Source organism: Cherax quadricarinatus, chromosome 25 (assembly GCF_038502225.1).
Source record: "Cherax quadricarinatus isolate ZL_2023a chromosome 25, ASM3850222v1, whole genome shotgun sequence".
NCBI lineage: Eukaryota > Metazoa > Arthropoda > Malacostraca > Decapoda > Parastacidae > Cherax > Cherax quadricarinatus.
In genome coordinates, this window is record NC_091316.1 from 3616279 (window position 1) to 3630636 (window position 14358).

A 14358-nucleotide genomic window follows, 5' to 3' on the forward strand; every position below is an offset into this window, starting at 1 on the left:
TTTACAAAAATTCAATGTATGTCAAAGGCCCTAAAATCTGGAACACCCTACCTGAGAACTCTAGAACTGCAGACACATTCATCACCTTCAAAACTACCATTAGAAAACATCTTATCTCCCTGATACACCCCGTCAACTAACTACACGAATACCACCTGGTGGTTCACACTTACACTCACTCACCCATTTGACCATAAACAGAAATATTAATCTCAATCTTAAAATAATGAATCCTATGATACTCCAATACTGAAACTATGTACTGTGCCAAAACAAAAGCATTCACATTGCTAAACTCACAAACTAGTATTTAGTCACTTAGCCATAATACCAACTTACCTCATAATTTGTAATATTTTACAATTAAGAATAAAACTAAGTATGCCCGAAATGCCTAGCCATGCTAAGCGTTCTAGTGGTACACTCTGTAATCACTATTTTACTACATGTAAACCAAACAATAACCAAATTTCTGTAAACTCAGCATTGTAATCCTTATAGAGAATAAACTTTGAATTTGAATTTGAATTTGATGGGTGCTGATCCACTGCTCCTGGGATCACCAAGGGGTGTTGATCCACTGCTCCTGGGATCACCAAGGGGTGTTGATCCACTGCTCCTGGGCTCACCAAGGGGTGTTGATCCACTGCTCCTGGGCTCACCAAGGGGTGTTGATCCACTGCTCCTGGGCTCACCAAGGGGTGTTGATCCACTGCTCCTGGGCTCACCAAGGGGTGTTGATCCACTGCTCCTGCGCTCACCAAGGGGTGTTGAACCACTGCTCCAGGGCTCACCAAAGGGTGTTGATCCACTGCTCCTGGGCTCATCAAGGAGTGTTGATCCACTGCTCCTTTATTCACCGATGGGTGCTGATCCACTGCTCCTGGGATCACCAAGGGGGTGTTGATCCACTGCTCCTGGGTTCACCGTAGGGTGTTGATCCACTGCTCCTGGGCTCACCGAGGGGTGTTGATCCACTGCTCCTGGGCTCACCGAGGGGTGCTGATCCACTGCTCCCGGGTTCACCAAGGGGCGTTCATCCACTGCTCCTGGGCTCACCGAGGGATGTTGATCCACTGCTCCTGGGCTCACCGAGGGGTGTTGATCCACTGCTCCTGGGCTCACCAAGGGGTGTTGATCCACTGTTTTTGGGATCACCAATGGGTGTTGATCCTCTGCTTCTGGGATCACCAAGCGGTGTTGATCCTCTGCTTCTGGGATCTCAAAGGGGTGTTGATCCACTGCTCCTGGGCTCACCGAGGGGTGTTGATCCACTGCTCCTGGTCTCACCAAGGGGTGTTGATCCACTGATCCCGGGTTCACCAAGGGGCGTTGATCCACTGCTCGTGGGCTCACCGAGGGGTGTTGATCCACTGCTTCTGGGATCACCAAGGGGTGTTGATCCACTGTTTCTGGGATCACCAAGGGGGTGTTGATCCATTGCTCCTGGGTTCACCGTGGGGTGTTGATCCACTGCTTCTGGGCTCACCGATAGGCGTTGATCCACTGCTCCTGAGCTCGCCAAGGGATGTTGATCCACTGCTCCCTGGTTCACCGAGGGGAGTTGATCCACTGCTCGTGGGCTCACCGAGGGGTGTTGATCCACTGCTCCTGGGCTCACCGAGGGGTGTTGATCCACTGCTCCCGGGTTCACCAAGGGGCGTTGATCCACTGCTCCTGGGCTCACCGAGGGGTGTTGATCCACTGCTCCTGGGCTCACCGAGGGGTGTTGATCCACTGCTCCTGGGCTCACCGAGGGGTGTTGATCCACTGCTCCCGGGTTCACCAAGGGGCGTTGATCCACTGCTCCTGGGCTCACCGAGGGGTGTTGATCCACTGCTCCTGGGCTCACCGAGGGGTGTTGATCCACTGCTCCTGGGCTCACCAAGGGGTGTTGATCCACTGCTTTTGGGATCACCAAGGGGTGTTGATCCTCTGCTTCTGGGATCACCAAGGGGCGTTGATCCACTGCTCGTGAGCTCACCGAGGGGTGTTGATCCACTGCTTCTGGGATCACCAAGGGGTGTTGATCCACTGTTTCTGGGATCACCAAGGGGGTGTTGATCCACTGCTCCTGGGTTCACCGTGGGGTGTTGATCCACTGCTTCTGGGCTCACCGGTGGGCGTTGATCCACTGCTCCTGGGCTCACTGAGGGGTGTTGATCCACTGCTCCCGGGTTCACCGAGGGGAGTTGATCCACTGCTCCTGGGCTCACCGAGGGGTGTTGATCCACTGCTCCCGGGTTCACCAAGGGGCGTTGATCCACTGCTCCTGGGCTCACCGAGGGGTGTTGATCCACTGCTCCTGGGCTCACCGAGGGGTGTTGATCCACTGCTCCTGGGCTCACCAAGGGGTGTTGATACACTGCTTTTGGGATCACCAAGGGGTGTTGATCCTCTGCTTCTGGGATCACCAAGGGGTGTTGATCCTCTGCTTCTGGGATCGCCAAGGGGTGTTGATCCACTGCTCCTGGGCTCACCGAGGGGTGTTGATCCACTGCTCCTGGGCTCACCAAGGGGTGTTGATCCACTGATCCCGGATTCATCAAGGGGCGTTGATCCACTGCTCGTGGGCTCAACGAGGGATGTTGATCCACTGCTTCTGGGATCACCAAGGGTGTTGATCCACTGTTTCTGGGATCACCAAGGGGGTGTTGATCCACTGATCCTGGGTTCACCGTGGGGTGTTGATCCACTGCTTCTGGGCTCACCGATGGGCGTTGATCCACTGCTCCTGGGCTCACCGAGGGGTGTTGATCCACTGCTCCCTGGTTCACCGAGGGGAGTTGATCCACTGCTCCTGGGCTCACCGAGGGTTGTTGATCCACTGCTCCTGGGCTCACCGAGGGGTGTTGATCCACTGCTCCCGGGTTCACCGAGGGGCGTTGATCCACTGCTCCTGGGCTCACCGAGGGGTGTTGATCCACTGCTCCTGGGCTCACCTAGGGGTGTTGATCAACTGCTCCTGGGCTCACCAAGGGGTGTTGATCCACTGCTTTTGGGATCACCAAGGGGTGTTGATCCTCTGCTTCTGGGATCACCAAGGGGTGTTGATCCTCTGCTTCTGGGATCACCAAGGGGTGTTGATCCTCTGCTTCTGGGATCACCAAGGGGTGTTGATCCTCTGCTTCTGGGATCACCAAGGGATGTTGATCCACTGCTCCTGGGCTCACCAAGGGGTGTTGATCCACTGCTCCTGGGTTCACCAAGGGGTGTTGATCCACTGCTTCTGGGCTCACCAAGGGGTGTTGATCCACTGCTCTTGGGCTCACCAAGGGGTGTTGATCCACTGCTCCCGGGTTCACCGTGGGGTGTTGATCCACTGCTCCTGGGCTCACCAAGGGGTGTTGATCCACTGCTCCTGGGCTCACCAAAGGGTGTTGATCCACTGCTCCAGGGTTCACCGTGGGGTGTTGATCCACTGCTCCTGGGCTCACCAAGGGGTGTTGATCCACTGCTCCTGGGCTCACCAAGGGGTGTTGATCCACTGCTCTTGGGCTCACCAAGGGGTGTTGATCCACTGCTCCCGGGTTCACCGTGGGGTGTTGATCCACTGCTCCTGGGCTCACCAAGGGGTGTTGATCCACTGCTCCTGGGCTCACCAAGGGGTGTTGATCCACTGCTCCTGGGCTCACCAAGGGGTGTTGATCCACTGCTCCTGGGCTCACCAAAGGGTGTTGATCCACTGCTCCAGGGTTCACCGTGGGGTGTTGATCCACTGCTCCTGGGTTCACCAAGGGGTGTTGATCCACTGCTTCTGGGCTCACCAAGGGGTGTTGATCCACTGCTCTTGGGCTCACCAAGGGGTGTTGATCCACTGCTCCCGGGTTCACCGTGGGGTGTTGATCCACTGCTCCTGGGCTCACCAAGGGGTGTTGATCCACTGCTCTTGGGCTCACCAAGGGGTGTTGATCCACTGCTCCCGGGTTCACCGTGGGGTGTTGATCCACTGCTCCTGGGCTCACCAAGGGGTGTTGATCCACTGCTCCTGGGCTCACCAAAGGGTGTTGATCCACTGCTCCAGGGTTCACCGTGGGGTGTTGATCCACTGCTCCTGGGCTCACCAAGGGGTGTTGATCCACTGCTCCTGGGCTTTATAAGGGTGTTTGAGTTACGGAGTAACGTGGGTTAGTTGCGAACTGTTGCAGTCTCGGTATTGTGGTTTTCTTCGTGAGAGTGTTGCATCACTGCAAGACAAGTTGACTGAGAGACGATGATTACATTATCTAATAAAAGTACCTACCATGACGATAACTGTGTTGCAATAATGTTGATAAAAATTAATGAAAAAATGTTAGGTTAAATGACACAACAGCAGCTAATGTGATATTTTATTGTTGCAAGCGCGTGATTAAGGTTTTGTAGGTCCGTGGGCTACAGGTACTGTGAGGCTCCTGGGCTACAGGTACTGTGAGGTTCCTGGGCTACAGGTACTGTGAGGCTCCTGGGCTACAGGTACTGTTAGGCTCCTGGGCTACAGGTACTGTGAGGCTCCTGGGCTACAGGTACTGTGAGGTTCCTGGGCTACAGGTACTGTGAGGCTCCTGGGCTACAGGTACTGTGAGGCTCCTGGGCTACAGGTACTGTGAGGCTCCTGGGCTACAGGTACTGTGAGGCTCCTGGGCTACAGGTACTGTGAGGCTCCTGGGCTACAGGTACTGTGAGGCTCCTGGGCTACAGGTACTGTGAGGCTCCTGGGCTACAGGTACTATGAGGCTCCTGGGCTACAGGTACTGTGAGGCTCCTGGGCTACAGGTACTGTGAGGCTCCTGGACTACAGGTACTGTGAGGCTCCTGGGCTACAGGTACTGTGAGGCTCCTGGGCTACAGGTACTGTGAGGCTCCTGGGCTACAGGTACTGTGAGGCTATTGGGCTACAGGTACTGTGAGGCTCCTGGGCTACAGGTACTGTTAGGCTCCTGGGCTACAGGTACTGTGAGGCTCCAGGGCTACAGGTACTGTGAGGCTCCTGGGCTACAGGTACTGTGAGGCTCCTGGGCTACAGGTGCTGTGAGGCTCCTGGGCTTCAGGTACTGTGAGGCTCCTGGGCTACAGGTACTGTGTGGCTCCTGGGCTACAGGTACTGTGAGGCTCCTGGGCTAAAGGAACTGTGAGGCTCCTGGGCTACAGGTACTGTAAGGCTCCTGGGCTACAGGTACTGTGAGGCTCCTGGGCTACAGGTACTGTGAGGCTCCTGGGCTACAGGTACTGTGAGGCTTCTGGGTTACAGATACTGTGAGGCTCCTGGGCTACAGGTACTGTGAGGTTCCTGGGCTACAGGTGCTGTGAGGCTCCTGGGCTACAAGTACTGTGAGGCTCCTGGGCTACAGGTACTGTGAGGCACCTGGACTACAGGTACTGTGAGGGTCCTGGGCTACAGGTACTGTGAGGCTCTTGGGATACAGGTACTGTGAGGCCCCTGGGCTACAGGTACTGTGAGGCTCCTGGGCTACAGGTACTGTGAGGCTCCTGGGCTACAGGTACTGTGAGGCTCCTGGGCTACAGGTACTGTGAGGCCCCTGGGCTACAGGTACTGTGAGACCCCTGGGCTACAGGTACTGTGAGGCTCCTGGGCTACAGGTACTGTGAGGCTCTTGGGCTACAGATACTGTGAGGCTCCTGGTCTACAGCCACTGTGAGACTCCTGGTCTTCAGGTACTGTGAGGCTCCTGGGCTACAGGTACTGTGAGGCTCCTGGGCTACAGGTTCTGTGAGGCTCCTGGGCTACATGTACTCTGAGGCTCCTGGGCTACAGGTGCTGTGAGGCTCCTGGGCTACAGGTACTGTGAGGCATCTGGGCCACAGGTACTGTGAGGCTCCTGGGCTACAGGTACTGTGAGGCTCCTGGGCTACAGGTACTGTGAGGCTCCTGGGCTACAAGTACTCTGAGGCTCCTTGGCTTCAATTATTGTGAGGCTCCTGGGCTACAGGTACTGTGAGGCTCCTGGGCTACAGGTACTGTAAGGCTCCTGGGCTACAGGTACTGTGAGGCTCCTGGGCTACAGGTACTGTGAGGCTCCTGGGCTACAGGTACTCCGAGGCTCCTGGGCTACAAGTACTGTGAGGCTCCTGGGCTACAGGTACTGTGAGGCTCCTGGGCTACAGGTGCTGTGAGGCTCCTGGGCTACAGGTACTGTGAGGCTCCTGGGCTACAGGTACTGTGAGGCACCTGGGCTACAGGTACTGTGAGGTTCCTGGGCTACAGGTACTGTGAGGCTCCTGGGCTACAGGTGCTGTGAGGCCCCAGGGGTACAGGTACTGTGAGGCTCCTGGGCTACAGGTACTGTGAGGCTCCTGGGCTACAGGTACTGTGAGGCCCCCGGGCTACAGGTACTGTGAGGCTCCTGGGCTACAGGTACTGTGAGGCTCCTGGGCTACAGGTACTGTGAGGCTCCTGGGCTACAGGTACTGTGAGGCTCCTTGGCTACAGGTACTGTGAGGCTCCTGGGCAACAGGTACTGTGAGGCTCCTGGGCTACAGGTACTGTGAGGTTCCTGGGCTACAGGTACTGTGAGGCTCCTGGGCTACAGGTACTGTGAGGCTCTTGGGCTACAGGTACTGTGAGGCCCCTGGGCTACAGGTACTGTGAGGCCCCTGGGCTACAGGTACTGTGAGGCTCCTGGGCTACAGGTACTGTGAGGCCCCTGGGCTACAGGTACTGTGAGGCCCCTGGGCTACAGGTACTGTGAGGCTCCTGGGCTACAGGTACTGTGAGGCTCCTGGGCTACAGGTACTGTGAGGTCCCTGGGCTACAGGCACTGTGAGGCTCCTGGGCTACAGGTACTGTGAGGCCCCTGGGCTACAGGTACTGTGAGGCTCCTGGGTTACAGGTACTGTGAGGCCCCTGGGCTACAGGTACTGTGAGGCCCCTGGGCTACAGGTACTGTGAGGCTCCTGGGCTACAGGTACTGTGAGGCTCCTGGGCTACAGGTACTGTGAGGTCCCTGGGCTACAGGTACTGTGAGGCTCCTGGGCTACAGGTACTGTGAGGCTCCTGGGCTACAGGTACTGTGAGGTCCCTGGGCTACAGGTACTGTGAGGCTCCTGGGCTACAGGTACTGTGAGGCCCCTGGGCTACAGGTACTGTGAGGCTCCTGGGCTACAGGTACTGTGAGGCCCCTGGGCTACAGGTACTGTGAGGCCCCTGGGCTACAGGTACTGTGAGGCTCCTGGGCTACAGGTACTGTGAGGCTCCTGGGCTACAGGTACTGTGAGGTCCCTGGGCTACAGGTACTGTGAGGCTCCTGGGCTACAGGTACTGTGAGGCTCCTGTGCTTCAGGTACTGTGAGGCTCCTGGGCTACAGGTACTGTGAGGCTCCTGGGCTACAGGTACTGTGAGGCTCCTGGGCTACAGGAACTGTGAGGCTCCTGGGCTACAGGTACTGTGAGGCTCCTGGGCTACAGGTACTGTGAGGCTCCTGGGCTACAGGTACTGTGAGGCTCCTGGGCTACAGGTACTGTGAGGCTTCTGGGTTACAGGTACTGTGAGGCTCCTAGGCTACAGGTACTGTGAGGTTCCTGGGCTACAGGTACTGTGAGGGTCCCGGGCTACAGGTACTGTGAGGCTCCTGGGATACAGATACTGTGAGGCCCCTGGGCTACAGGTACTGTGAGGCTCCTGGGCTACAGGTACTGTGAGGCTCCTGGGCTACAGGTACTGATAGGCTCCTGGGCTACAGGTACTGTGAGGCCCCTGGGCTACAGGTACTGTGATGCCCCTGGGCTACAGGTACTGTGAGGCTCCTGGGCTACAGGTACTGTGAGGCTCTTGGGCTACAGATACTGTGAGGCTCCTGGTCTACAGCCACTGTGAGACTCATGGTCTTCAGGTACTGTGTGGTTCCTGGGTTACAGGTTCTGTGAGGCTCCTGGGCTACATGTACTGTGAGGCTCCTGGGCTACAGGTGCTGTGAGGCTCCTGGGCTACAGGTACTGTGAGGCATCTGGGCTACAGGTACTGTGAGGCTCCTGGGCTACAGGTACTGTGAGGCTTTTGGGCTACAGGTACTGTGAGGCTCCTGGGCTACAAGCACTCTTAGGCTCCTGGGCTTCAATTATTGTGAGGCTCCTGGGCTACAGGTACTGTGAGGCTCCTGGACTACAGGTACTGTGAGGCTCCTGGGCTACAGGTACTGTGAGGCTCCTGGGCTACAGGTACTGTGAGGCTCCTGGGCTACAGGTACTGTGAGGCTCCTGGGCTACAGGTACTCCGAGGCTCCTGGGCTACAAGTACTGTGAGGCTCCTGGGCTACAGGTACTGTGAGGCTCCTGGGCTACAGGTGCTGTGAGGCTCCTGGGCTACAGGTACTGTGAGGCTCCTGGGCTACAGGTACTGTGAGGCACCTGGGCTACAGGTACTGTGAGGCTCCTGGGCTACAGGTACTGTGAGGCTCCTGGGCTACAGGTACTGTGAGGCCCCTGGGCTACAGGTACTGTGAGGCTCCTGGGCTACAGGTACTGTGAGGCTCCTGGGCTACAGGTACTGTGAGGCCCCTGGGCTGCAGGTACTGTGAGGCTGCTGGGCTACAGGTACTGTGAGGCTCCTGGGCTACAGGTACTGTGAGGCTCCTGGGCTACAGGTACTGTGAGGCTCCTTGGCTACAGGTACTGTGAGGCTCCTGGGCAACAGGTACTGTGAGGCTCCTGGGCTACAGGTACTGTGAGGTTCTTGGGCTACAGGTACTGTGAGGCTCCTGGGCTACATATACTGTGAGGCTCTTGGGCTACAGGTACTGTGAGGCCCCTGGGCTACAGGTACTGTGAGGCCCCTGGGCTACAGGTACTGTGAGGCTCCTGGGGTACAGATACTGTGAGGCCCCTGGGCTACAGGTACTGTGAGGCCCCTGGGTTACAGGTACTGTGAGGCTCCTGGGCTACAGGTACTGTGAGGCTCCTTGGCTACAGGTACTGTGAGGTCCCTGGGCTACAGGTACTGTGAGGTCCCTGGGCTACAGGTACTGTGAGGTCCCTGGGCTACAGGTACTGTGAGGTCCCTGGGCTACAGGTACTGTGAGGCCTCTGGGTTACAGGTACTGTGAGGCCCCTGGGCTACAGGTACTGTGAGGCCCCTGGGCTACAGGTACTGTGAGGTCCCTGGGCTACAGGTACTGTGAGGCCCCTGGGCTACAGGTACTGTGAGGTCCCTGGGCTACAGGTACTGTGAGGTCCCTGGGCTACAGGTACTGTGAGGCCCCTGGGCTACAGGTACTGTGAGGTTCCTGGGCTACAGGTACTGTGAGGCCCGTGGGCTACAGGTACTGTGAGGTTCCTGGGCTACAGGTACTGTGAGGCCCCTGGGCTACAGGTACTGTGAGGTCCCTGAGCTGCAGGTACTGTGAGATCCCTGGGCTACAGGTACTGTGAGGCCCCTGGGCTACAGGTACTGTGAGTCTCCTGGGCTACAGGTACTGTGAGGCCCCTGGGCTACAGGTACTGTGAGGTCCCTGGGCTACAGGTACTGTGAGGCCCCTGGGCTACAGGTACTGTGAGGTCCCTGGGCTGCAGGTACTGTGAGGTCCCTGGGCTACAGGTACTGTGAGGCCCCTGGGCTACAGGTACTGTGAGGTCCCTGGGCTGCAGGTACTGTGAGGTCCCTGGGCTACAGGTACTTTGAGGCCCCTGGGCTACAGGTACTGTGAGGCTCCTTGGCTACAGGTACTGTGAGGTCCCTGGGCTACAGGTACTGTGAGGCTCCTGGGCTACAGGTACTGTGAGGCCCCTGGGCTACAGGTACTGTGAGGCTCCTGGGCTACAGGTACTGTGAGGCCCCTGGGCTGCAGCCCCTAAAGCCCACGCCTAAACCCGAACCAAACTTGTCGCCAGAATAAAATGCCTCATTAGTTACTCTGGCGTCCTTTTACCCGATATAATTGTATCAAGGGATTTATCGGCAATGCATTTAAATTACCTTTACAAAGGTCCTCCCCCCTTTTTTTATTAAGTTGGTAATTTTAATAACCAACATGGAATTATACCGAGCAACAATATCGTGAGTCTTTGGTTCAAACATGTACAACTACTCTTTCTTTGTTAAACCAAACTCTCTTTTATTTCGCTAATGTGGGTTAATTATGGGAAAAACAGGTAAATATATATGTTAATCTAACCCAGCCTTACTCAACCTAATGATTATAAGGACAAACCATACGACTGTTTGGGATAGAACCCGCGGTCAGAGTCATAAAACTCCAGACCGACGCGCTAGCCACTGCCAACTGGCTACAATAAGATTTACCCAACTGATGAAGCCACGGTGTGGCGAAACGTTTCCTTATTAAAGATACCTAAGTGTTGCACATTTATCAACTTGTCAGATCTCTGAACCATTTATCAACATGTATTTATATACCATAAGAAGGTTAACACAGGCACCACTGTGACCACGCAAGTTTTTACAGACGAATCTCCCGCCAGCATGGCCGTGACGAACTCTAGCTCAAGTCCCCTCAAAGCCGTCTTCATGACTCAAGAAATCGTAATGACACGATTGCTAACAAACCATTCCACATCCATCCTGTGGAAGGTAGTGGCTAGTTTACTGCGCGTCCCACGTCCATCCTGTGGAAGGTAGTGGCTAGTTTATTGTGTGTCCCACGTCCATGGTGTGGAAGGTAGCGGCTAGTTTAGTGCACATCCCACGTCCATCCTGTGGAAGGTAGTGGCTAGTTTACTGCGCATCCAATGTCCATCATGTGGAAGGTAAAGGCTAGTTTACTGCGCATCCCACGTCCATCCTGTGGGAGGTAGTGGCTAGTTTACTGCGCATCCCACGTCCATCCTGTGGAAGGTAGCGGTTAGTTTACTGCGCATCCCACGTCCATCCTGTGGAAGGTAGCGGTTAGTTTACTGCGCATCCAATGTCCATCCTGGTGAAGGTAGTGGCTAGTTTACTGCGCATCCCACGTCCATCCCGTGGAAGGTAGTGGCTAGTTTACTGCGCATCCAATGTCCATCATGTGGAAGGTAAAGGCTAGTTTACTGCGCATCCCACGTCCATCCTGTGGAAGGTAGCGGTTAGTTTACTGCGCATCCCACGTCCATCCTGTGGAAGGTAGCGGTTAGTTTACTGCGCATCCAATGTCCATCCTGGTGAAGGTAGTGGCTAGTTTACTGCACATCCAATATCCATCATGTGGAAGGTGGTGGCTAGTTTACTGCGCGTCCCACGTCCATCCTATGGAAGGTAGTGGCTAATTTATTGTGTGTCCCACGTCCATCCTGTGGAAGTTAGTGGCTAGTTTACTGCGCATCCAATGTCCATCCTGTGGAAGGTAGTGGCTAGTTTACTGCGCATCCCACGTCCATCCTGTGGAAGTTAGTGGCTAGTTTACTGCGCATCCAATGTCCATCCTGTGGAAGGTAGTGGCTAGTTTACTGCGCATCCGATGTCCATCCTGTGGAAGGTAGTGGCTAGTTTACTGCGCATCCCACGTCCATCCTGTGGAAGGTAGTGGCTAGTTTACTGCGCATCCCATGTCCATCCTGTGGAAGGTAGTGGCTAGTTCACTGCGCATGCCACGTCCATCCTGTAGAAGGTAGTGGCTAGTTTACTGCGCGTCCCACGTCCATCCTGTGGAAGGTAGTGGCTAGTTTTCTGCGCATCCCATGTCCATCCTGTGGAAGGTAGCGGCTAGTTTACTGCGCATCCAATGTCCATCCTGTGGAAGGTAGTGGCTAGTTTACTGCGCATCCAATGTCCATCCTGTGGAAGGTAGTGGCTAGTTTACTGCGCATCCAATGTCCATCCTGTGCAAGGTAGTGGCAAGTTTATTGTGTGTCCCACGTCCATTCTGTGAAAGGTAGCGGCTAGTTTACTGCGCATCCCATGTCCATCCTGTGGAAGGTAGTGGCTAGTTTACTACGCATCCCACGTTAATCCTGTGAAGGCCTATGGAAGAGAATACGGAGACACAATAGGCCTAGAAACCAGGTCCTGACAAAGGAGAAAACTGATAGTAATCCCATGGCAACGAACGCATATTGGGGGCGTGATGAGAGGGTCAAGAGGAGCGGAAACCAAGTCTTAACACAACGTTTTCGTTAAGTCAGATCGTTTTAACATCCACCACCAGGAAATTCTACACCTTAAATAACTTAGTGAGATGCGAGCAGGAAAATTACGATCATATTTGAAAAGGTATCAAATGTGTATATATAGACGTGGGTTAAGATGGCAACCTTTAGTCTCTTCAGAGTGACATAAGTAACAGTAAGTGTAGTTGAGGTTGGAATGTGTCAAAGACGTCCGAGGTTATCAGAGTGGAAGATATCAGGGGGAGTGAAGGATGTTAGGAGTGGAGAGGGTGGAAGGTGTCTGTGAGAAATGAGGGTGTCTGTGGGATTATAACAATAATTATTATTATTATTATTATTATTATTATTATTATTATTATTATTATTATTATTAATTATTATTCTTATTCTTATTATTATTGTTGTTGTTGTCGTTGTTGTTGTTATTATTATTAATTATTATTATTATTATTATTATTATTATTATTATTATTATTATTATTATTATTATTATTATTATTATCATCATCATCATCATCCTTTTAATTATTATATTCATGGGGACACTCTGTAGGGGTCGTTATACGGTTTTAGACTAAGACTCACCAGCGTTAAATTAATTAAAGGTTGAAATAATTAAACACGTACGTAAGTACATTATATAAACACGTACGTAAGTACGTGTTTACATAATGCACTTTTTTTTACGATGGTGTTGAGGACACAGTCCAATAAAGATGAAAACTGTGACTTATTTCTGGTCAGAAGAGCAATAGTCCAACTCTTCCACAGTCATCAGTTTGATTAATAAGATATTAATTAATACAATGGGGATTAAAACAAAACGAAGAGTTTCAAGCCGACCAGAAGATGCATTTTCCAGCTATTACATAGAATCCAACAAAATTTGCGCCTACAAAGCCGATACCCCCCAAAATTTCATCATTTCCTAAAAAGAATCAGCCATTAAAAATTGATTTTAATCACCGGAAAGCGCTAAAGCAACAGGGGGTCATAAAGCGTAGGCATTTAGAATTCGAACCAAGGAGGGGGAGGATACATCCAGTTCCTTGAATCAAGAGTCCCCTCAACAGTATCAAGGTAAACTGGAGATAAATGGAAAAATAAACAGAAATGCAATATACTGTGAACTATTACTAACATCCAACAAACATTCTCAGCGGCCCTTACAGGTTTGTCGCAAATACAACCTACCCAACATTCTCCACCTGACTCTACGTCCTATAAATACTCATGTAATATTCGCCCAGATAGATCTATCTATCACCTGATAAAACAAACTGTGTGGGCGAAACGTTGCCAATAAAGGATCACATTATACTGCTTTTGTGTTTATTCTTCCATCAAGACAAAATTAAGAAATAACAACAGAAGTAATGTTATACACAAACTATTAATTAACAATACCAAAACTTCTAAGTAAGAAACACAAAAGTTGAAATTTTGAAGCCTTTCCGAAGAGGCTTTAAAATTCCACGGCTGATGTATATCAGAAGGTTGGTATTTTTAATTAATGGCGCGTGTGTAGTATTATTTCTTATATTATTGCATTATTTTGCCTTGAGGCTGCTGAGGGGGGCTGTGTAGAGAGTAGAGGGGGCGCCGCCCCTGCACTTGTCATTTGCTCCGCGAACCTTCACTTAGAAGCAGTTGATCAGTGTAGGATAAGTGGAGAATAAGTGACCAGTGTAGGATAAGTGGAGAATAAGTGACCAGTGTAGGATAAGTGGAGAATAAGTGACCAGTGTAGGATAAGTGGAGAATAAGTGACCAGTGTAGGATAAGTGGAGAATAAGTGACCAGTGTAGGATAAGTGGAGAATAAGAGCATTGGACCCAACGCTGTGTCTGCTGCTCAGCCAGTAATTCCTACAATATTTAAAAGTTCACCTAACTCGTGAAAATTTAAAAGGCTATAATTATAGCCGAGAGTTTTCAATGCATTTTTCTCAACTCTCTTTTTTCCAGTTGTATTCTATTTAAAATTCTTTGCAATCCGTTAAGAGAAAAATAAAAAAACGTTTTATTTGGTGTTTTTTTAAAGTCTAAATTCGTAAGATAAATCTATAAAACTGGCCAAATAGCACCACTGAGGTACAAATTCAAGAAAATAAATACTTCCAATTGATATACACCAACGTTTAAGAGTTTGAAGCTGACCAGGAGAGACATTCTCTAGGTATTACATGGAAGCTACATTTATGTAGACTCTTTTACCTATTTGTTAGCCCCGTTTCTATGTATTTAGGAGACAACTATTCTCCGGCGTCATGTGCTGCCATTTTCCTCAACAGTGTTTGTTGTTGTGGGACTCAATTAAAAGTC